Raw genomic sequence first — 25356 nt, 5'->3', positions numbered from 1 at the left:
GGAGGGGGAGACGAACCATGAGAGACGATGGACTCTGAAAAACAAACTGAGGGTTCTAAAGGGGACGGGGGTGGGAGGATGGATTAGCCTGGTGATGGGTATTAAAGAGGGCACATTCTGCGTGGAGCACTGGGTGTTATACACAAACAATGAATCATGGAACACTACATCAAAAACTAATGATGTAATGTATGGTGATTACATAACAATAAAAATTTTATAAAAAGTGCCACTGACTTACTTCCCAGTGAAACTGGTGAAAATTATTTTTTAAAAAATAATTATTCAAAGCCTTTGGTAATGGTCCTAAAGGTAAAAAGCAAATGAAGAAGTACCTATTCAAGAAAATCTATGAAAATTCAGACAGAAAGATGAGAGTCTATGGTATCTGAGTCAATACTGTTCCTTTCTTCTCTTTCCCTCCAGTTCAGTAGTTGGACTCTCCATCCCAGACTACTTCAGTCAAGAGCCCAGGGCTCCCACTTGGGAACAGGATATCTGTGTTTCTTATTCCATCCTCAGTACCTTATTGCTAAAGCTAAGTTTGGGCAAGCGTGATTAAGAAATGGAGATTCCCTTCTTCCACCCAATTCCTACTCATGGAATAGAGGTTCTACCTTGGGTGTGGCACACTGAGAAAACTAGGTCCCTGAAGGTCCTTTCTTTGACTCACAAATCAGTGGTTCCATAGCAGAAGAGGCAAGCTGAGAGGAACCCAGGCTGCTGCCCCCTAACAGTGTTCAGCTCCTAGAGTGGGGGTGTCCTTCAAAGAAGCTTGCCATTTTCCCTACTCTCAGCCCCAGAGTCCTGCCTCAAAGATTTTTGCTTAGGGGAAGAAGCAGGTCATAAAAAAGATAGCTCCTAATATCTTCCCAAAAGAACTGAATTCATTTCCAACAGAGCACGTAGAAGTTCAAGCCTCAGAATGCTCTCATGAATAATGAGGACTGTAGTGAAAGGCAATTGGAAGTAGATTCCATGGATCAATGAAGATACAGCCTAGAGTGTAGGCTGGCTACTACAGGAGAGAAATGAGGAACAACACAGCTGGGAGGAGCTTTCTCGAGATCAGAACAAATATCAAACACCAACCACAAAAATCATTCCTACAAAAGAACCACAATTTAACTGGATTAGTTCGCAGAGGAATATATACTCCAGAGCATTGTTAAAACCCTGGAGCAATCAGCCGGCAATTAATGGAGCTTAATAGCTGTGTGTGAAGGAGTAGAAGAAAGCTTTATCAGTACCACTGCCCTGTGGTTTCATCCTAGGGTGAGGAGCAACATCAGAGGATTAATACTGTGGGGAAGGCAGGGAACAGACTTCACTAAAATAATCCAGCCAGTCATTAAACAAGTAAACAAGCAAATAACAATAACAAGCCTAGGCAGTGTTGAGGGGAGTTAAACCAATACCCAGAGTTGCTGCAATATATTAACTAAAATATCAGTTTCCCTAAAAAAACATTACAAGGAATGCAAAGAAATAGGAAAGTATGACTAATAACAGGCAACAGAAACTGCCTGTCAGAGTGAATAGACAAAAGATTTAACAGAAAAAAGGTTTCAAGGTAGCCATTATAAATATGTTCACGGAACTATAGTAAAGCATGATTAAAGAAGTAAAGGAAGGCTTAATAACAGTTTTGCAACAGATATAGAATATCAATAAAAATAGAAATTATTAAAAAAGGAAATTCTGGAGCTAAAAAGTACAGTAAGTTAAAAAAAGATGAAAGACTCAAAATTACTAGAATCAGACATGAAAGAGGGAACATTATTACCAACCCTACAGAAATAAGAAGGATTCTAAGGGAATACTATGAACAATGCACGCTAGTAAATTAGACTAGATGAAACGGGCACATTCCTAGAAAGATACAAACTACATATACTGACTTAAGAAGAAGCAGACAATCTAAATAGACCTAAAACAAGTCAAGAGATTAAATTACCGATCAAAAAAACTACCCACAAAGAAAAGCCCAGGTCTCGATGTTTTCACCACTGAGTCCTACCAATCAGTTAAATTAGAATTAACACCAAGTCTTCACAAACTCATCCAAAAATAGAAGAGAACACCTTGCAACTCACTTTGTGAGGCCAGTATTACCCTGATGACAGAACCAGGAAGATACCACGAGAAAAGAAAATTACAGACCAATATTTCTTATGAATATGGATGTAAAACCATTCAACAAAATGCTAGCAAACACTATCCAGCAATGTATAAAGGAAGTGATACACTATGACCAAGTGGGATTTATCCCAGAAATTCAAGGTTGGTTTAAAACAGGAAAATCAATTAATGTAAGACATTATATCAATAGCATAAAAACAAAAATTACATGATCATCTCAATAGACACAGCAAAAACATTTGACAAAATCCAACATTATTTCAGGATAAAAACACTCCACAAACTAAGAACAGAAGGAATTTCCTCAACCTGATAAAGAGCATCTATGAAAAGCCCAGAGCTAACAACTTATTTACTGGTGAAAAACTGAAGGCTTTTCCCCTAAGATCAGGAACAAGACAAAGATGCCCATTCTTGCCATTTCTATTCAACATTGTACTAAATGTTCTAGCCAGGGCAATTAGCCCATTTGAGCTGCTATAAGAAAAACACCACTGACTGGGTAGCTTAAACAACAAATATTTATTTCTCACAGTTTTGGAAGCTGGGAGATCCAAGAGCAAGGCACCAACAGATTCTTTGGTGAGAACATGTTTCCTGATTCATTGACCAGTCTTCTCACTGTATCCTCCTATCTCTTTTATAAGGCTCTGCATTCAAGACTTGATCACATTACCAAAGACCCTACCTCCTAATACCATCACATCAGGGGTTAGGATTTAAACATAAATTTGGGAGAGATACAAACATTCAGTATATAATAGCACTTAATGAAGAAAAATAAATAAAAGGAAATCATATTGAAAAAGAGTAAGTAAAACTATCTCTGTTCACAGATGATATGATCTTATATATAGAAAATCCTAATGAATTCACTAAAAAACTATTAGAACTAATAAATGAGCTTGACTAAGTTGTAAGATACATCAATACATAAAAATCAATTGTATTTTAATACACTTGTAATAAATTATCCAAAGATGCAATTATGAAACAATTGCACTCATAATAGCATTAAAAAGAATACTTAGGAATAAGTTTAACAAAAAAGTGCTAAATTTATATGCTAAAAACTACAATACATTATTGAAAGAAATTAAAGAGCTAACTAAATAAATAAACATGTCATGTTTATGTATCAAAGGCTCAACATTATATTATGACGGCAATCATCCCATGTAGCGTTGTGTGTCAACTACACTTCAATAAATAATAAAAATAATAAAATTAAGTTAAATTTTAAAAGATGGCAATCATCCCCAAACCAATCTACAGATTCAAAGCAGTATCTATCAGAATTCTAGCTGACTTCATTGTAGAACTTGACAAGCCTTTTCTAAATTCATATGGAATTGCAAGAACACAGAATAGCTTAGAAAATCCAGAAAAAGGACAAATAGGCGAGATTATACTTCCCAGTTTTGAAACTTACCACAAAGCAATGGTAATCAAGACAGATTGGTACCAGCACAAGATTAGACATGTAAATCAATGGGATAGAATTGGGAGTCCAGAAATAAACCCATACATCAATGGTCAACTGTTCTCCACAAGAGTGCTGAGACCATTCAAAGGAGAAAGAATAGTCTTCAACAAATGACACTGGAACAACTGAATAGCCACAAGCAAAAGAATGGAACTGAACCTTTACCTCATACCGTATACAAAGATAAATACAAAATGAATCAAAGACCTTAACGTAAGAACTAAAACTATAAAAATCTCAGGAGGAAACATAGAGGTAAATCTTCATTCACAACCTGGTATTTGGCAAAGGAGCCCTAGATATGACAACAAAGATAAGCAACATGAGAAAAATAATGAACAAATTGGTGAGGATATGGAAAATAGAAATGTTCCTACACAGCTGGTGGGAATTTAAAATGATGCAGCCACTTTAAGAAAACAATGTGGCAATTCCTCCAACAATTAAATGCAGAGTGACCAATATGACCAACCAATTCCACTTCTAGGTATATACACCCAAGGTAAGTTAAAATATACTCCACACACACACACAAAAATTGTACTTGAATGTTTATAGCAGCATTGTAACAAGCAGGGGTGGAAACAACCCAAATGTCCATCAACTGATGAATGGATAAACAAAATACAGTAAATTCCATCAAAAGGAATGAAGTACTGATACGTGCCACAACATTGACCAGCCTTGATAACATTAAGTGGAGTGAAAGAAGTCAGTCACAAAAGCCCACATATTCTATGATTCGATTCATATTAAATGTCAAGAATAGGGATATCTACAGAGACAGCAAGTAGATCAGTGGTTGCTTATCGTTGGGAGGTTAGCAGTGTAGGAATAAAGCGTGACAGTTAGCTAAAGGGTATAGGACTTCTATTTGAGGTGATGAAATGCTCTAAAATTCACCATGGTGATAGCTGTACATACCTGTGAATATACTAAAAAACCTTGAATTTAACATTTTTTAAATAAGATAATTGGATAGTGTGAATTAGATCTCAATAATGCTGTTTTTAAAAGTTTGAGCCATTGACAATTGGGGTCTATTTGTTACAGTGGTTCAGCCTATCCTAACTACTATAACCCATAATCTCACAATCCAGTGAGATACTTATTTTGATATATATCCTCTGGACTTTGTTTTGCATGAATATAGTTTTAAAAACAAACCAATATTCCTTAAAATGCATTCTTCCACTTAATTATAACTATGTCAATAAATGTCTCTTTTTCATTTCATTTAATATCTAGCACTAAAAACTTTGTTTTATTACAGTTTAAAATCTTGGGTTTGTCAAGTAGCTAAATTTTCCTTTTCCTTCAGTTTTTATTTTTTTCATAGTAGTATGAATTTTTTAGCTTTGTGTTATGTTTTATGTTTTGAAAGATTTCCTTAACTTTATTACAGCAATTCTTTTAGCACATTTTATATTTCTAACCTTTTATCTTTTTCTCTGAGTATTCCTTCATTATAGTATCCTATTGTTTTCCATGAATGTAAAATCTTCTCTTATGTCACTGAAGGTATTGGAAGCTTTTGTCTCTTCTCCGCATTGTCTGACTTCTCCGGGTTCTTTTTTTTTTTTTTTCCTGTTTGTTTGTTTTGTGCTCTGTGTTTCATCATAAAAGATTCTTCTATGTTCTTCATTGGCTTTCTGTTCACGTCTAAAAGCAAGGCACTAAAACATAACTGGAAGCTAAGTGTGTCAGAGTGCAGTATACTACCTGGTGAGCTCACGGAGCATGAGGGAGCAAGTATCTGACACCTTTGCTGTGGTTCCTAGATGTCAGTATGTGGCGTTATTCTTACACTAGACAGTTTCTCCAGACAGAAGTCCTCCCACCTCCTGGCCTTCACACTTAACCGCTGCCAGCTTTTTGGTTGCTGGTAAAGGTAATGAGGTGGAAGTTACCCCATGCAGTATGTAGAGTTTCCCTTGATCCCTTTTGCATTCCTTTGCCTTACTTCTGCGTGGCCACTCCCAAGCCCGGAGCTTCTCCCTCCCTGTATCTCCTGAGCACATTTCTCTCTTCAGCTCATTCTGATCAGTTTTCCATCCTGACCTCTGCAATGAAGAGTCTCTTATCTAAGTCCTTAATGGCTTCCATTTTGCTAAATCCAAAGGATGTTTTTCTGTCCTCATCTCAGCCTCTTAGAAGAACTGAACAGAGTTTAGTACTCCTTCTTTCCAGAAACTCTTTACTTACTCCATGACAAGGGATCTCTCTGCTACCTTGCAATCCATTTCCTACAGTCTTTGTAAAAATAAAACAGACATGCTACTCTCCTGCTTAAAACACATGAAACTTCTCAGCCCACTTTGAAAGTATCTGGTGTCCTTACCAAAACACACAAGGGTCCACATCACCTCTCCCTACCTGCCCCTCACCTCATCTCTGACCACCCACTGTGCACTCACTCTGCCCCAGACACCCTTACCTTCTTTCTGTGGCTCCAACATACCAACTCGGTGCTGAGGGAGAGTTTTGCACTTATGTTCTCCACTAAGCACTCTTCCCTCAGATCTTCCTGAGGCTGGCCCTTCTCATTATTCAATTCTCAGCTCAAACATCACCTCTTCACCCAACCCAGTGATGCATTCCTACCACCATTACCCCAGCTACACTTATTGTATCAATCTCTTCTGCTGCCACCATGACATTTAAAATTATGTGATATTATCTTATTTTTTATTTGCTCTCTGTCTGAATTCCCATCAAGAATGGAAGCCTACATGGACAGAGGTGTTGTCTGTCTTGCTCACAACTGTCATCAAATGGTGCCTTGATTAGTGTTCGCTGCATGAAGGAGTGAAGCGGCTCTACAGTCATGCGCTGAGCCCTACGTGAGAAATCACTGCAGTACAGCTCAATGAAAGATCTATTTTCAGCTCTGACTACCACCCAGAAGGAAACTCTTCCCAACAGAACAAACTTAAATTCCCCTCGACCACCATGGCTCCTAGAACTACTCAGCACCTCAGAGAACACAGAACTTTTAAACTAGAAAGTCAGAGGACATACCTCATACACCATTTCTCATCAGTAGAAAAACAGGTGACTAGCAAGCAGTAACATCTTAAAAAAGAATGAGTTACAATAAAGTCAGCACCTTAAAGCAGAACTTTGGACAAGTACATAATTATTAAGAATTTCACACAGATACGCGCAATATGCAATAAGCAGAAGAATATCCAAAATAGTCTAAAAGAGGGACTGTTCTCTTGGTCCCACTGGTCAAGGGTTCTAGCCACTTACTCAGTGTGAAAGAACTAAACTTTGTCACCAGAATTCACTATAAGTATTTTAGTTTTCAAGTTATATAAATATACAAAGTAAACTATACAATAAAATGGTGATGGATTAGTCACTGTCAATGAATTCTGACTTAAAGAAATTCTCTCAATATTTCATACATACAGGACCCAAACAGCTGGACTCTGCTGTGATTTCTTAAAAATTTGAATACTTTTTGGCCCTACAATTCTACTTTAAGGAAGTTAACCACAGGAAATAATTAAGAATGTACAATAATTTTTGACTGTAAGGATAGTCATTACACCAACATTAATAATAGCAATCTAAATGTCCAGCAATAGGAGGCACCTGGCTAGCTCAGTGGGTAGAGCATGTGACTCTTGATTTTGAGGTTATGAGTTCAATCCCATGTTGGCTGTGGAACCTACTTAAAATTTAAAATTTTTTTAAAATAAATAAATATCCAACAATAGGAGATTGATTGTAGCCATTTACAAAATTATTCCATGGATAAATATTTATTGGCATAGAATGGGTTCATCAGGTTGAAAAAGTCAGGTTACAAAGCAATATGATCCCATTGTATTCATACAATATTATACAATATAAATTTAAGAAAGACAGAGTAAGGGACAAAGGAAGGGAATACTCTAAACTGAGATTTTAAAGAAGTTTTTTTAGATAATAATTTTATACAAGTTTCTTTATGTTTTTTCTTTATCCTAAATTCTTTTTTCTTATAATAAATAGTTGTTACCACTGCAATATGAAAAAAAAAATCTGTAAAATTAAAATTTGTTGATGATCAGAATGGGCACAATCAAGTAAGAAACACTCTTTATAGTGTTTCTTAATAGGTTTATTCTACCCAAAAGCGCCATATACCACACACACATGGACAACACCAACCATCAAGCCCAAAATAGCCTGACAGAGTCCACCAGACACCTCCAGTTCAGAGGTTTCCCAGCTCTTTTTTTTCCTTGCCTGATGCTCACCCCACAAAGCCCTCCCCATGCTCTCCCTCTAGCATCCTGTCAGTCCTCCCTTTCTTTCCCAGGGGCTCCTATCTCGGTCACCCTGAGCTGCCATAATCAAATACCACAGACTGGGTGGCTTAAACAGCCGACCTTTATTCCTCACAGTTCTGGAGGCTAAAAGTTCAAACTCAGGGCGCTGGCTGATTCAGTTCCCGGTGAGAGCTCTCTGGCTGGCTTGCAGATGGCACCTACCCCCTCTCTTCACATGGACGTTCCTCAGAGCATGCAAGCAGGGAAGGAGATCTCTCTCTTCCTCTACTTATAAGGCCACTAATGCCATCTTGAAGGCCTCCCCTGTAGGACCTTATATGACACAAATTACCTCCTGAAGGCTCCATCTTCAAATACCATCACTTTGTGAGTTAGGCCTTCAACATATGAATGGGGAAGGGGTGGGGTACAACACTCAATCCATAACACTCCTCTTTTCCTAATTACACACAAAAGTTTTCCAGGGCTCTGTCCTGATGCCATACACATTGATGGTTTTCATCCCATTTTTTTTAAATCTCAAATATGTCCCAAAAGCTTCAAACTCCAGTTCCAGACCTAATCTCCCCTAAGTCCCACAAACAGTTCAAACTCACAGGCCCTGAAGTGTTCATCCTTCTCCAATTCTGCTTCTTCACAATATTCACCACTGTGGGAGATGCATGGCACGACCATCCACCCATTTACCTGTGCTGGAAGACAGACGAGCAGCAGATGGCCTAGACTCTTCTTTTCGCCCATAATGGCTAAGCACTCATTTTCTATCAGAAGCCTTGGCAGCTCCTGCCCATAGAAAGACACAGAGTACGTAAGAGGTGTTCAGGCCCTGAAGCACTGGCAGAGAAAAGGGGAAATTGCTCAATCCAGAATCTCAGGACTCAGAATCCAGAGCTTAGCATGACAGGTGCGACTTGCCTTGTGTGGAACTATCACAGAGGTTTAGGTTCTGATGTGGCCAGGCCACGGAACCCACAGCCCTTGGCCTCCCTGTCCTGGTGGACATCTCACTGAAGTGGACCGCCAAAACCTCCAAAATACAGGACCCCTCTAGAAGCAAGAGAGTCAATAGTAGGTCACAAATGGCATATCATCTGCCTACTTGAGGTTTTATGAGCAGAGTAAAAGCAGCCTTGGACTGAGTTGAAGTCTTCCTTCTCACCAGATGTCTTAACTCAAACTGGTCCTGCAGGTTTCTAGAACATGTCCCAAATTTCCTTTTCCCATTCCTCTTCCCTCCTGCTCCAGCCATTTCTCATCCAGATTAAAGCTTAACTCCTAGTTTCCTCCTTCACTCAAATCTCTTCTGACTCCCAACTACTGTCCATGTTGCCCCAGGAATGGTCTTTCCAACATGTAAATCTAACACACTTCACCCATTGAAAACCCTGGGATGGCTTCCCATTATCCCCTGGAACAGGGATCCTTTATGACCTGGCTCCTGCTTGCCTGCCCACACCTCCACACCTCATTCTCACTCACTTTTGCCAAATTTGCTATTCCCGAGCAAGCCAGGTTTCCAACGTCACCTCTAATCCTTGCACATGCATTCACTCTCACTGGATCTCCCGTTCCCAGACTCCCAGCTCCTCTCCCACCTGAGAACTTCCAGGGGAGCACTCCCTGACACCGCTCCCAGAGAGTTCAGAGTTCCTTTCTACTTGCCCCTGTTGTACCTCGTATAGCCTCTGGGGTAGCCAGACCTCGCCATATTTTGTGGACCTCTCTCTCCTCCATGATGTAAGCACTTAGAGAAGAGCTCTGGAGTCTTCTTACCATTCTTCACACTTGTATTTTTGAGCTTAGCTATAACTGTTCAATATTTTTGAATGAGTTGATTAACAAGATGAAGAACAAATCAAAGAATAACCAGGTGGCACCAATGAAAATAGACATTGCCTCTAGGGTTAAAATATGCTTCAAAAGTGCTTGCAAAAAAAAAGTGCTTGGGAATCCTTGTGGTCATGGATATGGGACATTGGAATTGAGGGAATAATGATACATGGAAATCAGGAGAATCAGGGTAATCCAAAGATGGAAAGACATGAGATACTGGCCTGAAGAGATTTGCAAGCTTCTGTAATATGGACTTGGTGATTTTCCAATACCCAAGAGAAGGAAACACTGGAGCTTTTCTTAGCAAATAAACTCACATTTCCTCAGCAAATAAACCCACCCTTCCTTAGCAAATAAACTCCAAAAAAATGACCCTGGGAAAACAAACCCCACCGGAAGCAACATCCTTTTATCAGGGGCTCTGAGATGTGACCTGCCCAGGTGGCTACTGGACCTCTTCTGCCATTTTATATTTCCTCTTTAATCAAATCCCTGGATGCTACAGTACTCAACTTGCAGAGATTTAAAAGGCACTTTGATTAATGGACTTGATCAGTGTCCGCTCTTGTTTAACCACGGTGTTCTTCTCCACGTTTCACATTTCACACTCACATAGCACCATTCCCCTTTTATTACAGGAACTGAAGAATGTGATGGCCTGCCAGACAGCAGTGTAATTTATGAAAAATATATTTTTAAAGGGAGAGTGTATTAAAACTTGAAAAGAACTGAGTGCCTGTTGCTATTTTAATTTTAAATAGGCTATGCAAATAATTAAATGTCAGGTCATATTGACACCATCAAATTTAGGAGAGTAGAGATGGTATACAACTCCAGAGTCCTAGGGAATATTAAATCAGATCAGATTTACCAGGGCACTGAAACATATCTTGCTTTTGACATGAAATAACAGTATCGATTGGGTTAAAAATGAGCCAATTTCCAAAAACCTCTACCTACTACAAATGTTTCCATATATACCACAATTCTTTAAAAAGAGATAAAAAAAATCAAGATGAATTTGTAACTTTATATATAAACACTAAATCTCTCTTTGGTTTTTGTTTGTTTGTTTGTTTGTTTGTTTTTCCCCAAGCCTCTCCTGCTTTACACTAGCCTATTTCAAATATTGACTTCCAAGAAAGGATGGATGAGAACAGCCAATATTCAGGGCTAAGGTAATGGATGCTGCTCACCTTACTTTAAAACAGTTTAATTTGGATAGTCACCTGAACTTGCTCATGGCTTTGTACACTTGAAACTTCACTGGTCACACCAATGTGCACTGTGTACCATGTACCGTGGTGCAGCTATTCTAGATTAATAGGAAAGTCAAAAATCCCTTTAAAATGGCACTGAAAAAACACAAGTGGTCAATGAATAAATATTTGCTGTGGGAAGAATTGCATAATATCATAGAAGTTCTGTGATCAATAAGACACTATAATACTTTTGAGGGAAGGAGATAACAGCAGAAAATGTGCCCTTCTCCTTTTAAATTCTTAATTGGTGATTAAAGGAAATTCCTATTTCCAAAGTACCTAATGACTAGTCAAGCCAAATCAAGCTGCATGTCAGGAAGAAGCCAGTTTGTCATCCAGGATTGGTTGTCCAATGACCCAACCCTATGATGACATGACAAAAGCCTGGCACTAACATCATGACTTGTCTATCCATTGACTATGGCAGACACCACTAATCAATACAGCGTTTGGCCATCAATTCCACCAATATTTACTGAGTTTTTCCTACACATCTGCACCCTAAAAAGCACAGAGACATTGTAGTGGATGAGAGAAACAAAGTCCTTGCCCTCTTGGAGTTCACATTCCAGTAGGAGAAGAGGCAATGCACAAGAAAGATTGATCATTTCAGATAAAGAGAGGTGCTAGAAATACAGTTGAGCAAGGAAAGGTTATAGAGTATGACTGAGAGGATGGGGGAGGGATGTCACTTTAGTTAGGGTGGCTAAAGTCCTCTCTGCAGAGGTCACTTTTGGGGAGAAACTTGACCATTGAGAGAGGGCCAGCCGTGAGCAGATCTGATTGAGTTCTTCTCAGCACAGCACTGCAGGTGGTCATTAACAGTCAACTGTTGACTGGCTGTGGATGAGTCCTGTGCAGTGCATGTTGGGGAATGTAGAAAAATCCAAGGTGAAAAATCATTCTGTATAGCTATGGGAAAAACATTTAACAACATCAAACACCACAGGATTCTGAAACAGGGTATGGAAGGAAGACTTGGAATGCCTGGATTCTAGTCTTCCTCTTAGAATCTTGGTTTTCTCATTGGTAAAACGAGAGGGTTTGACCAAATGACCTATAAAAATCCTTTTAGATCCTATGGTCAATAATTCTAGCCAAAAAGTAGAATAGGGTTTTAAACAATTGGAGAGATTAAGATAGATTAAGTAGAGAAGGCCTTTCGTGAGTGGGGTCATATGAACAGTTGAATGAGAACTAAGATATAGCTATGCCTTCCTGGAGGCTTCTTGGAGATTTCACAAAAAAACAATCAGTCCCTAGTTTTTCAAACAGCTTCAACTGCCACAATCCAAAGAGTTTTCACCTTGAATTCTGGATGAAAATTAATTGGTGTGATCTTCTCAGCCATACACATATTCAAAATCATCAACATCCCAATATGTCATCTAGTCATCTCAGAACAAAAGGGCTGCACAAAAGGCAAATCACAACGCTGTGGAATAAAGAGGAAAGAGTTGTCAGGGATTCATATCAAAGAATTCACCTTTCACTGCTGCCCGACAACAGGAGAGCCAGCACCGAAGTGCCACAGGAGAGAATTATAGGCTTGCATGGTAATGATGGGTCTGGATCAAGATTCAGGTATTTAGTTCAAAAGTTCCTGATCTTGCTTCACAATGGCATTAAAAACATTTCCCAAGTGCGTGAAAATATCCCCTGTCTCATAGGCAGTAGTTCAAGTTTGGGTCATCAGCCATAATACAAAAACTTACATGTTACCGTGATATTGTGAGTTTGGATGATAAATGATTGACATTCACCTTGTGGGTGCAAAGTGCTTCATAAATACTTAACCTCCAGAGAGACTTCAACTTAGAGTTACTCACTCCATCTGGACTTCTCCAGGGTCACACAGGGTCCCTGTTCCATTTGTAAATACTTCATGTTCTGCACAAGCCTCCTCACAGTTCCCACTGTGGCTGATGGGTACTGGCTTGGATCTTGCCATTCCAGCAGACCAAGAGATCCAGGACAAGCCAGGAACGGTCTTTTGAGTAACTTCCGATTCATGAACAGCCCCACTGACTTATTTCTGTTTCTCCATGCTCTGAAGCAAAAATGGAACTCTCTCTGTGACTGATCCCAAACCACAGGGATGGATGGTTTCATGGAGGATGCTTTCTCCAAAGAAAAGCCCATAAAACCAATACAACGCTTTGGGCCCATGAACTGTTCATTGGCCAAGTTATAGCCCCCACTTCTCGGCCAGAAGCTAAACAGGAGGATAACCAAAGGCTTGCATTCTCTGGGAACATACAAGAAAGGGCAGTGCCAACATCTCCTCTACCTCCCTCTACCTCCCTCCCTAAAGCAATAGTTCTAAAGACACTCACTCAACATGGTTTTGGCCTGCACTCTAGAAACCATTTAAGGCCAGGATGGAGTTGTACTGGCCAAAGAATTCGTGATTAGTGATAGAATGCAGCAGTGATACTATGCCCTATTCCTGGTCCTCAATCTTCTCATTTATAAAATGAAGGCTTTAACATCCCATGGTCTCATAAGGCTTTAACATCCATGGTAGCCTGTTTGGTGGATAAGCCTGCTAGATGTTCAAAACTCATCTCTGGCACTTACTATTTCTGCAGCCTGACCTCAATTTACTTGTTCATATAATAAAATAATGCCTACCTCACAAGGTAGCTGTAAGAAACAAAATTAATTAAGCATGTGAGTGTTAAACCACAGTGAGCAGTTTTACCTTCTGTAGCAAGACCTCATACATTACCATCCAGTATAGTTCCCTCCCCATGGAGGTACTCACCAAACACTAGATTGATTACTTGTTAGACTTAAGCTGAGAACAAAGTTGGGCCCTCAGGGTAACGCAAACCCTGTTTAGATGACGAGTTCATCTGGATAATCCCTGTTGAAGGTGGAGATCCCAGGCTAATCATGCCTCCGAACTCGTGAAATCTAGTTAGAGCATCCAGGCATGCAACATGAAGGATCCATATTAAGAGAAAAGGAAAACCAGGCACCAAGGTGTGAGTAGTCAGTGCATGTGTATCTGTTCCATTATTTTCCTGTCTTAAGAAACACCATTTTATTATATCTCATAATTTTATGGGTCTGGAATTCAGGCCAAATTTAGCATATTTAGCAGGCCAGTTATTAGCATATCAGCATTAACTGAGGTCAGTCTGTGGTATTTCGATGGTGAGTTGACTGGACTAAAGGGCCTGAGACAGTTTCACTCATATTTTGGGGACCTTGGCAGGACTGGCTGGAAGTCTGGGCTCAGCTGGACTGTCAGCTGGAGCACCTGAATACAACTATGCCAACATGGTGACCCCAGGATAGCCAAACTTCTTACACAGTAAGTTGGAGTCTTGAGGTAGCATTCTAAGAGCCCGAGGCAGGAGCTGCGAGGCTTCTCCTGACCTAGCTTTGGAAGGCATACACTATTGCTTTAGCCACATTCTATTGGTGTACTGGTTCTGTTGGATGATTGAGGCTGATCCCGATTTCAGGGGACAAGCATCTTTAATTCACCTCAATACCTGAGCCTCAGTTCTGCTGCCTAGAACCAGCTACGGGTACCACCTCTTTCATCTTCCCATCCCTCCCATTGTCACCACCAATGTCTTCATCATGTAATGAGAATGCCAAGACTAAGATGTCACCAAGGCAACAGAAATCCCCAGCAGGTAAGAACGGAAGGACCCTCTGACTTGCCACCGTCTTGAAATATCTGGCTGTGTCCAGCCAGCTTCTATTAGCTCAGAACCTAGAATACCAAGGTCTTCCCACAGTCTCTGCTCCACAGAGATGAATGCGGTCAACAGGAGGTTCTCTAGAGGCTGGCACTTCCCAGGATGCTCTCCAAAACCTACTGTTGATGGCAGGCATGCTGAAATGTGAAGGGACTCAGTCTTCCTCAGAGAGGACAGTAAAACTGGGCAGCCAAAAGGCTGTGTTCTTCTGCAGTTGGTAGTCATCATGCAAGAGAGACCCAAGGCTGCTCAGAGTTGTCAGGGTGCCCAACCCCTCTTCATTAGTATTAGCATGCAGGGTCTCACAACAACAGAATTTTAATTTTTTTATATGCTGCATTCTTTGTGGGTTAGCTGTGGGTCTCTTCCGCAACATCCTTACTCCAGGACCAAGGCTGGAAAAGCAGCTTCTATCTAGAATATCGCCAGTTGTCATAGCAGAGGGAAAAGTGAACACCGGGGTTCTTAATCCTTCTGCTCAGAAGCGGCTCCTGTCACCTCTAACACACACATGTCATTGGTCAAAGCAAATCAAATGGTCACACTGAATACCAAAGGATCAGGATGTAAAGCCCTCCCACCACAGGGAGAGGCCCTGCAGAGAAGGGTACCACAATATTTGGTGAATAAGAACATAATCCACCACCATCTGTATGCTGTACACCATACATGCAGTTCCTTTCCCTGCACACGTAAGCGGACACTTACCCTCCCTGAGAGAGACAATGTCAAACTCCCCTCCAGGTACCATTCTGAACTCAAAGTCCAGGATCCATGCATAAGGCACAAGCAGCTCTCTAGCAAGTTTGGATGTGCCTCCTTTAGGTGGGGACGCTTCAGAAGTTAAGTAAGTCACTTGCTCCCACAGACAAACTCAATATGCAATTAGGGGCAGGAACACAATAAACACTCCCACTTGGAGGTGGCAGCGTGGGAGTATAAACAGTCCCTCCAGTCCCTCCAAGCAGACATTACAAGCAGCCCCTTGTCCTAAGGGAGGGGAGGGGCACATTCTTTGATTAGCTCCCACGGATTCTTTTCCCCCCAGAGAAACTCCCCAGTCCACTGTTCTCCATGGTCCTTGGCTCTGTCCACTGAGAGGTCCTTCCTTTTTCACTACCCTCCTTTGCTATATCTAAAAAGGAATATGGTCTCTTTGGGGTTAAGCAGAGCTCTCAGCCCACTCCCAACCTATAAAATGTTGGGGGGTTGGCAAAGTTTGTTTTAAGTATCAAATGGGTGCAGTCTCTTTTACTCCAAGCTGGTAGCGTTTTTGCCCACACAATTCTCTTAAAATGTTAGTTGGTTTCTTATATGTTTGATTCTAGTCAGCCCCAAGGACAAGGAAAGATAATAATAAAATGAATACTTTTGACTTAAGCTCCTCCATTTGGGGTTGGTCTGTTATGTAGCTATAGATAAGTGGAACAAAACTGCTACAAAGTCCAGACACCCAGGCCTAGGCCAGGCCAACTGAATCAGAATCCCTGGTGGAGAAGCCTGTACCTCACCTATTTGTTTCTCTGGGTGATTCTGTTGTTGCTGAGGGTTGAAAAACTGCTGATCTTCTGTAGGCCATACAGGGAACAAAAACAAAGGGTTACACAAAACGTCATCTTTGGCTTATCCCTACAAGAAACCACCTTTTCTTGTTTTGTTTTGTTTTTCTCCCATCGCATTCACTTCGCAGTCAGATATAACCAAGTAGACAGTGACCAGATGGTAAAGGGTTGGAAACTACACCAAAGAAAATACGGGAGGCATGGGGAGGTCTTTAATGCAGAGAAAAAAAGTTGAAAGGGAGCGTTTAGTTGTCTCCATGTATTTAAATGGGTAAGGAAAGCTTTCTCTGCTACTAGAAATCAATAGTAAGCCATTAGCTAGAAATCACAAGAATAAAGATTACACTTGATATAATTTATTGTAATAAGATGGAGAAAGTAGTATTTTCTTAGCAGCTGTTACCAGAATATATAACTGGGGCAGAGATTTGGGCTTTTCACAAATAGCCCGGTGTTCTCCCATTCTGAGCACATGGCAGAACCCCTTTGAGGTTAGGAATGACCAAATGACCCACTTTGACCAAAACAAAACAAAACAAAACAAAAAAAAGGTATGATTGGAAATGCTATATATTCCAGAAGAAAACTTCAAGAGCCAGTGTGCAAATGGCCACATCCCCTTTCTTTCTGTGATGTTAAATAGCAGAGGCACTGTTAGCCTGGGTCCAGAATGGGGACAAGCAGCAGAGCCCCCAAGTAGCATTGCCAGATAAATTATAGGATTTCCAGTTAAATTTGAAGTTCAGAAAATGATAATAATTGTTAGTGTGCGTTTTGGGGGACATACTTACTCCAAAAAAAAATTACTAATTATTTGAGGGTGTCCTGTATTTTTCCTTGCTAATTCTGGCAACCTTATCCCCAAATGATCCACACGGGCCATGTAGCATTAAGAAGAAATAAACCTTTGTTATTTTAAGCTGTAGAGGTTTGGGGATTGTCTGTCACAGCCAAACAACTTAGCCTAAACTGACTTAACGATTTCCCATTTTTGATACAAAAATATTTTGATGAGGCGTAAGTGTAGCCCTAATATGTGAAAGGAGGTAGGGAGCTTCTCTGCATATTAAAGGAGAAAACTGAGAGCTTCAGGATGTACTCTGGGAAGGGGAGATGGCTAGAAAACTGTTAAAACAGAGCCTCAACCATTAGGGACTTTTTTGTCTACTTGAAAAATAAAACTAAGAGGAAACGATGGTAGAGAGGAATCTTGAGGTCATAGAGGTCCTCGTGGGTTTGGAGTAGGCATGGAAGGACTTCATGGAAAATGTAGGCTTGCCTGCCCCAGGGGTGGCCTAATAGGTAGGAGTGAGACTGCTGAAGAGCTAGCTGAGAGCAGAAACGCCCTGTGGGGGACCCGCCACCTTCCAGCTTCATCAGCGCATGCGGGCCCTGGCTTCGGGGCAGGGCTGGAGATAAAGCTCTAGGTGGCCACCTGGACCCTAGTGACAGGCCTGCTCTGACGCTGAGGGGCTGACTGGGTTCCATGATGCAGCCTCTGGCAAGCAGGGGGATGGTGCTGGGGAGCCGACATTTCAACATCCAAAGCCAAACATTGTTGTCAACTTTTGTTTGGCACATCAGTGTTACAGGAAAGCTCCTTGAGAGCGAGGGCCTGGTTCTCTCATTTCCATGTGTCCTCACCCCACATGGCCCCCGCTTGGCACATGGTGGGTGTTAAATGAACATACAAGTAATTGCTGGGAGGAGGCCCTAAGTGTATTTTGAGACCCCCGCCCCGCTTTAGCCGCTACAGCAACTCCTTTTGGCCACCAGGGGGCAGCATAGTGTCATGAACTATAAACTGGTGGGGCCTTCAGAATCAGGGTGGATGTGATTCTTATAAACCAGTTGGTTACTGGGATACTGGTCTCTGCCAACATTTTCCTGGACCCACAGAAGAGGGAGATAGTCATTTTTTCTATTCCTTTAAAGCTATATTCATCCAATTTAAAAGGACTGTCCTTTATTCTGAGATTTTCTTTCCCAATTTTTTACCGTTAAAACATCCTTTCTTTTATGTGATAGGGTTTTTGTTTTGTTTATTTTTTACATCCTTATTTAACCAAATAATAGTGGCAACCTTTCCGGTGTTCCAGAATGCTTTCAGTAAATGGTTTTTTAGGTTTGTGAAATCAACAGTTGGGAGATTCCTTAGTGTTGAATGTCAGAATCAGACAGGGCCCATAACAAAAAAAAAAAAAAAGGAAGTAGATGAACTTCACCTTTGGGTCCTCAGGCCCTGTTTCTGCCACCCATTGCTCCTTTTTTCCTGCTCACCCCTACCCTGGCCAGCGAGCCAGCTCAGGGTACCCCTGCTCTCTCCCTGCCCAACCTCCTCCTCCAAGTTGAAACCTGTTCTTGGGAAAGAATCTGCTAGCAGCCACTCAGACCTCGGTGAGAATGTAAATCGCTCCCTTTCCCTTCCAGAAATCTTGCCTCTCATGTCTTATCTCTGATTCCAGAATGCAGATGTGTGTGGCCAGTTCAGGGGACTTCAGGCATCTGCAGAGGAAGATACGAGAGTGAAAGGCAGTCAGTGAGGTGATAAAATCAGGCCAAGGGACTTACAGATCCTACTCTGCTTTATTAGGGAGGCCACAAGAGCCGCCCCCAATGCATGTGGACCAGTTCCTCAGACATAGTGGCCCCAAATGTTTATTCTTCCTTCACCTTTTTGGAAAATCATAAATCACACCCGTAAGTGCTTATATTTCAGTCCTGATGACAGAGTCTTCTGCCCGTTGAACCAGTGCAGCCCAGGCAAGAGGCCATGCCCCAACTCATAAAGGGCCTGCTTTAGTCACAAACCAAGACGTACGGTCCACAGTGCGTTGTGGAATACAGTAGCAATTTTGGCAATGATTATACCCCATGCTAGTGTTATGGGGGGATACAAAGCAGCATGAGACACAGTGGGGGCTGCCACCAAAAATACTCCAAAACAATTGTCAGAGTCGAAAAGGAGATGACCATGTGTTTGGGAGACTCGGAAAGCCCTCCTGTGCCAGGCCTGGCATAACAGGGAGGATGTAGACAGGACACAGAGAAGGTACAGCTGATCTGAGGGCTGGCGTAGGAAGTACAGGCTTGTGCTTGGAGTACAGGGCCCAGTCCCATTTGGCCATAATGTCAGGCAGGTAGCAGGGAAGACCGGAGATGATAACGAAGGACAGGAGGGCTTGGCAAGCCAGCAGAGGCAGGCCTGAATCCCACTGTCACAGTGGACTGCTCGGTCGACGCCCTAAGCTGGTCGACGCCCTAAGCCTCAGCTCCTGGAGCAGCAAATCTTAGCCCACAAACCCAAGCAATAAAACAAGTTTAATAGTAATCGTTACTTTTCTTATGCACTTTCTGTGTTAGGTCTCGTTCTTCCTGACATCGGAGATGTCACTGCCCATAGTCCGGGCTCCCACTGTAGGTGTCCCATGCCACAGTGGGCCCATCCGGTGCTCAGTGCTGGTCTCTGTGCTGGCCTGCCCACCTCCCTGCTCGTCAGCTGTGACCATGCTAAGTGCCTCTCCATCATCCTCACTCCTGTCAGGATCGTTGGCCAGGGCTGCCAGAACAAAGCACTACAACCTGGCTGGCTTAAAATAACAAGACACTTACTTATCCTCCCACAGTTGTGGAGGCTGGAAGTCTGAAATCGAGGTGTCAGCAGGGCCGGGCTCCTTCCAAAGGCTCTGGGACAGGATCCTTCCTGGCCTCTTTGTCACTCCTGGCAGTCCTGGGCGTTCCTAGGCCCCGCTACCATCTTCACAGGGCACCTTCCCTCTGTGTGTGCAGCTCTGGGTCCACATTTCCCTTTTCTTATAAGGACATTAAAGCATCGCATCAGGGCCCACCCGAATCCAGGATGACGTCATCTTAACTTGACGATATCTTTACCAAATCCGGCCGTGTGGTGAAGCCCCAGGTGGACACAAGTCTGGAGGGGCACTATGCTGCAGTCCACTCTCTGAGAGGTACCTGCAAGACTACAGATTTCCCCTGCTGTCTCTGCGCCTCTCCGAGGCCCCGGGAGCTCTCTGGCCCTTTGCTCCAGGGTGAGAACACAATCCTCTCCTCTCTGAGGTCTGTACACCCCTCCTCTGCTCCCCACCCCCAGCCAAGGGGGCTCAGGGCCCTCACCCTGAGAGCGCACATACCCATCCTTGCCAGGGCAGTTGGCAGAAAGCAGATGAGAGTCAACGTGTCTCCCTGCTCAGAGGCCTGATCTCTCATCACCCCAGCCACTCTCTCCTCTCTCCCCAACCTGAGGAAATTGCATTTATTTACCACATCTTCTCCCAAATCTATCAGCTACGGCCTAAACTTCTGAAACTCAGAAACCAAGAGAAGACCCCTTTCCTCCAGAATGTTGCCTTCCCTGACGTTAAGTCTCGCTGGCGAAAGGGGACACAGGAATCTGGTAGGAAAACAACAGCGACGAAATGATTCATAATTTGAAAATATTATTGCGCCGCCCCAAATCCCCCAGCTCACTGCGTGTGTGTGAAGGTCTAGCCCAGTCCCTGGTGTGTACTGTTCCAGGCAGGCAGGATGACCAACCACCCCGGTGCCAGGAGGAGCAAAGTACCAGACAAACCTGGACACGGTTGTCACCCTGCAGTAAAGACCAGTTGCCTTCCCATTCCAAGGACACTAAGCACCCCGGGGAGGCTGCTGCTCAGGCCTCAGAACCCAAACTGTTCAACAATGAGCAAGCGTCTCCAACAGAGGCTTTCTTTTATGGGACAACTGGCTACATTTCAGAGCACTCAGCAGCGCGGAGCCGACTCTGCAGGACCACCACCAAGGCGGCACCGAGGACTTTTACGACCAGGCCTATCGGGAGCTGAACTCACAGTCCTGTCTTCCCTGGGAGACTTCTCTAGGACTCGATTCCACATATCTGCACGTGGCTCTCCCCATCACAAAAAGGACGCTTCGGCTTCAGTCCCATATTCGTGAAAATAAAAACACTGTAGTCGCCCCCACCCGGCCCTTCAGCGCTCCCACCCTGAGACGTGTTCTCATCAGCTTCCTTTCCTTTCACAGTAGCCAGGGCAGGAGTCTGATTCTGCAGCCGGTCTGCGGGGTAGAAAAACACTGTGGAGTTCCACAACCTGAAACCTAATTTCTGGTAGGAAGGTACCATCTGGTGGATAGTTGGGAAACTGCTCACGTCCTGCATTTGAGCCTATGCAGCAGCATGCCAATGGAAATGCTACTCTGAGACGGAAGGAGAGCTCTGCATTCAAATATGGGCTGAGCCCCTTAAATGCTGGACTCCACACGCAGGCAGTTATTCTTAGAACCAATCAGAAGCATCCAGAAGAGTCTCTGTCTTCTGGCCTCCTCTGTCCAGTTTACCATGAATTCAAACAGCTATTCACTGTCTGTTCTCTTCCTCTCAAAGTACAGTTCTTGCTTCTCTTTATCAAAGAAACTCACTGATGAGAGTTTTATCTTGAGAAATCTAGTCACACCTCATTCCATGAACATATTCGCACAGCCAGTGATCCTTTGTGGGGTCCTCTCCCCGGCCTACCGTGGCCCCCTTTGCTGAACCTCTGTCCTGGCCTTTATGCCCTTGCATCAGCCAGTCATTGGATGTGGGGCACGTGGGGAAGGCCAGGACCTTGGACAAGGAGGCTCTCCACAGCTGAAGGCTGTCTGCCAGGACAGTGAGATGGGTCTTTCCCTGAGCGAGACTCCAATCTGCAAAACCATGCTGGGCTCTTAATGTGATCTTTACCCACTAGCTAAGGTCTCCTTCCCACTAAGAGATGGCATCTTTCTTGTTCTCTGTTTTGTTTTTTGTTCTCTTCCTTCTTTACCTCATTTAATGAGCAATGGACATTTACCTAAAGTACGCTGAACCACCCCCCAAAGATCAGGACCTCTGTGAGGAATATGGGGAAGTCATGAGTATCTGTCCCATTTCTGCTCTTGTTCCTTTGCCCTTTCCCTTTGCTGTACCCTCTCTCCACTCCTTCCTTCTACAGTCATAGAGTTCTGATTTCTAGAAGGATAAGCAACAGGACAGACTGATTCATACTACAGAGTGAATGACTGCTAACCAACCATTCCTGTCCAGTGTAATCTTCTCTATTCCTGCCGTGGTCCAAACACTCATCACAAGTATATTTAGACACTCCTCTCTCTGCTGTTCCTTCTCCATTTCTTCTCTAGTCTACAGTATGTAGACTGTAGACTACTGAAGCCATACCAGTAATCTTAAATATCACTTTTGTCATGTCACTCCCTCATTCAGTGCCACCTCACCTCACTGACAATGCCCAGTCCAAGGACAAGGAGCACTGGACCAGGAGTCAGAGGCCTGAGGGGCCATGAGAAATTAAGAGCACAAGCTCTGGAGCCCAACTGTGGCATGTGCATCTCAGTTCTACCACTTACTGGCTGAACTTTGGGCAAGGTACTGGTACTCTTCTGCCTCAGTTTTCCCATGTGTGAGAATACCATTTCAGGGGTGAAAATAACATAACCTGCTGTATTAAATTAGTTAATACACTTAAAGCACTTAGGATAGTGGCTGGCACACATAAGTGCTCTATAATCTTAGCCAATAACAGCAGTTAGTACTATCACTAGTACTATTATTGGTACTCCTAGTCGTAGTACTGTTAATCATAGGGTTCCCAACAACTGAGTGACCTTGATCTTGAAGAAACCACTTCAAGTCGTGGAGAAGGGGCTTCAGTTTCCTCATCTTTAAATTGAGGGCACTGCCCGGTATCCCTTCCAAAACCCCAGAATTTTGTTTCTCCCACTGTCTGCATATCATCCAGGACATAGCCATCAACATGCATTATCATATTATTGTGTGGTGGCTATAATTTTCAGCTCAACCTTACATAAGCCTTTCTTCAGACTTCTGCCAGCCTAGAATTGTCCATGCACCTCTCCGTGTGCTGTCCGTCTTCCTAAACACAGGACAGAATGTTGGCCTCTCTGATCTTTGTGTGTGCCTATGGAATCTGGAATAGGTTCTTCTATCTAGGTGTTCAGGAAGTGTTTATTGATCAGATTGATGTCGAGCACCAAATGGTTCTGGCCACTTTCCAGCGATTTGTCTTCCCTGCCTCTCCCCCTCTGGAATGGCTCCTCTAACAGAGGTCCTTTTTCAATTGCTGGTTTAGTTTGCCGCCATCTGTCATAGAGTATGTGTTCCCAGAGGCCCAGAGCACATCTTCCAGGGAATTAGTGCTGTGCCGCATCCAACTCCAAGCAGAGCGAGTTTACATGCAAGAAGCCCAGGATGGTGGTGGGAGGGAAGAAGGAAGGTGGGAGCTGGAAGGCAACATACGGTTATGGCCTCCACTTCCTGAACTACCCTCACTCAGGGCGCATTGTTAGAATTTAGGAAATGATTTCTAAACATTTAGAAAAACGAGTGTCCTTGAATAAAGGAATCTTCCAGAAAGATGGCCTCCTACACACAATGTTTATTCTTTTGTATGTTGCCATGTATAGCATCAACCATAAGTAGTTTGAGGTTAGGCCATGGTAAGAGAAGGAACTGACAAAACATCTCAAGATCCACAGGTGTGAGAAGGGAGGTGGGAGGTGCCCTTTATTTCTCGAGGGATCAGTGATAAATCTGTGATATCAGATGAAGAAGCCACCACAACGTGAATGAGTGCGGCAGCCTTGGACCAGTGTCCTCCAACTAGAAGGTCAATAAATATATTTGCATATGTTTCAGCCTGTGTATATTTGGACCTTTTACAGTAGCCATACTGAGAATACTTGCTAGAGGTTTCAAAAAATATAACATCCTTTTTAAGAGGTAGCTAGATTTCTGGCAATTTCAACCCTCCAGAACACAACCAGGATCCTGGCGATCAAGTAAAAAGCCACAGTGTCTCTGTCTTGCTGTACACTGGCGTGCACTCAAGGAGTTACAGAATCATCCTAGCCTGAGCAAACCGCATGCTCACAAGCATCATATTCATTGTGAAGCCCATCCAGTCTTCTGGGAGCTCCTTTTGTGCTGCAGATATAATTCTGAAAATGAATGCAAATAAGCAGTGCTTCTGAATTCAAAGTCGAGTATGTCCCAGGTTTGCCTTGCCAGCCTCTCAGCCAATGCTAATCTCACCTGTTTATGCGGTAGTTCCGTCCCTGATTAATCTGATCGAAGGACACGTGGCCAGTATCTCTTGCTAATACATCGTAGTTGGGTTCCTAACCTAGGGCTTGCTGCCATCTGCCACAATATGATAGACATTACCGATTGTCTCCTGGGAGAGTGATCTCTACCATCTAGCCTGAGCAGTTGGAAAAGGCCTCCCCTATATACATTGCTTTGAAATCCAACCTCCTGAACCCTAAAGGGGTCATTTTATAAACTTCAGAGTTTATATTCAGAGTAAATAGAAAAATCTCTTAAGGAGCATGTCATGCTGACAACAAGCAACTGCAGCTGGAATGCTCCATCCTCACCCAGGAAGGGCTGACCCATCATCTCCTCCTCCACTGCTTTAGTAGAAGACGGACTCCTCTAATTCACTCATTCCTTGGCCCTTTCCATCCCACTGCCTCTTACAACTCTTCTGGAAAACTGAATCAGAAACACTCTCTCCTCGTTGCGCCCCCAGAGAAAAGCAGTCAATCACTCCCGTCTCCCCAGTTTCCGGCTGCACCCCCTGCTCACCCAGCCTGTGACCGAGCATTTCTATCTCTGGCACAGGACCCTGTTTGGAGTCTCCAAACCCAGCAGATTCCTGCGATGCGCTCCCACGCCGCTCCTCCAGGGGGAGGAAGGGGAGTCTCCCTGGATCTGCTGCTTGTTGGGTCCCTGCTGGAAGAGCAGTGGCCCGACTGTGCCCCAGATCACAGTATATGGCAACCCCGAGCTGAGCGCCCGCTCCTCGGCTCCGTCTTTGCAGCCAGCTTCCCCATTGAACCACAGACCTGTACCTCTGAAACAAATACATTATATGTTAAAAAAAAAAAAAAAAAATGAGGGGGGAAATCTGAGGGGGAGGGGAACCATGAGAGACTATGGACTCTGAGAAACAAACTGAGGGTTCTAGAGGGGAGGGGGGTGGGGGC

At 43.1% G+C, this 25356-nt stretch overlaps 1 protein-coding gene across 4 annotated transcripts in view; it reads right to left on the bottom strand.

Moving 5' to 3' along the window:
- The window catches only part of LOC112812392 (uncharacterized), a 105735-nt gene that overhangs the window by 66686 nt on the left and 13693 nt on the right, over positions 1-25356 (bottom strand). For all 4 annotated transcript variants that reach the window (XM_073884832.1, XM_073884834.1, XM_073884870.1 and 1 more), the window contains exons 2-7: positions 19903-25223; positions 18730-18795; positions 16240-16296; positions 10977-12444; positions 8511-8961; positions 6650-6703 (exon numbers count right to left, since the gene is read on the bottom strand). The gene's annotated coding sequence lies outside the window, so the exon portion shown is untranslated. The remainder of the gene's footprint in view (positions 1-6649; positions 6704-8510; positions 8962-10976; positions 12445-16239; positions 16297-18729; positions 18796-19902; positions 25224-25356) is intronic.

The sequence above is a fragment of the Callorhinus ursinus genome, unplaced genomic scaffold (genome assembly GCF_003265705.2).
Source record: "Callorhinus ursinus isolate GAN/ISIS: 27379988/994484 unplaced genomic scaffold, GSC_fseal_2.0 scaffold2, whole genome shotgun sequence".
NCBI classification, from domain to species: domain Eukaryota; kingdom Metazoa; phylum Chordata; class Mammalia; order Carnivora; family Otariidae; genus Callorhinus; species Callorhinus ursinus.
This window is presented reverse-complemented; position numbering and strand designations above follow the sequence as displayed.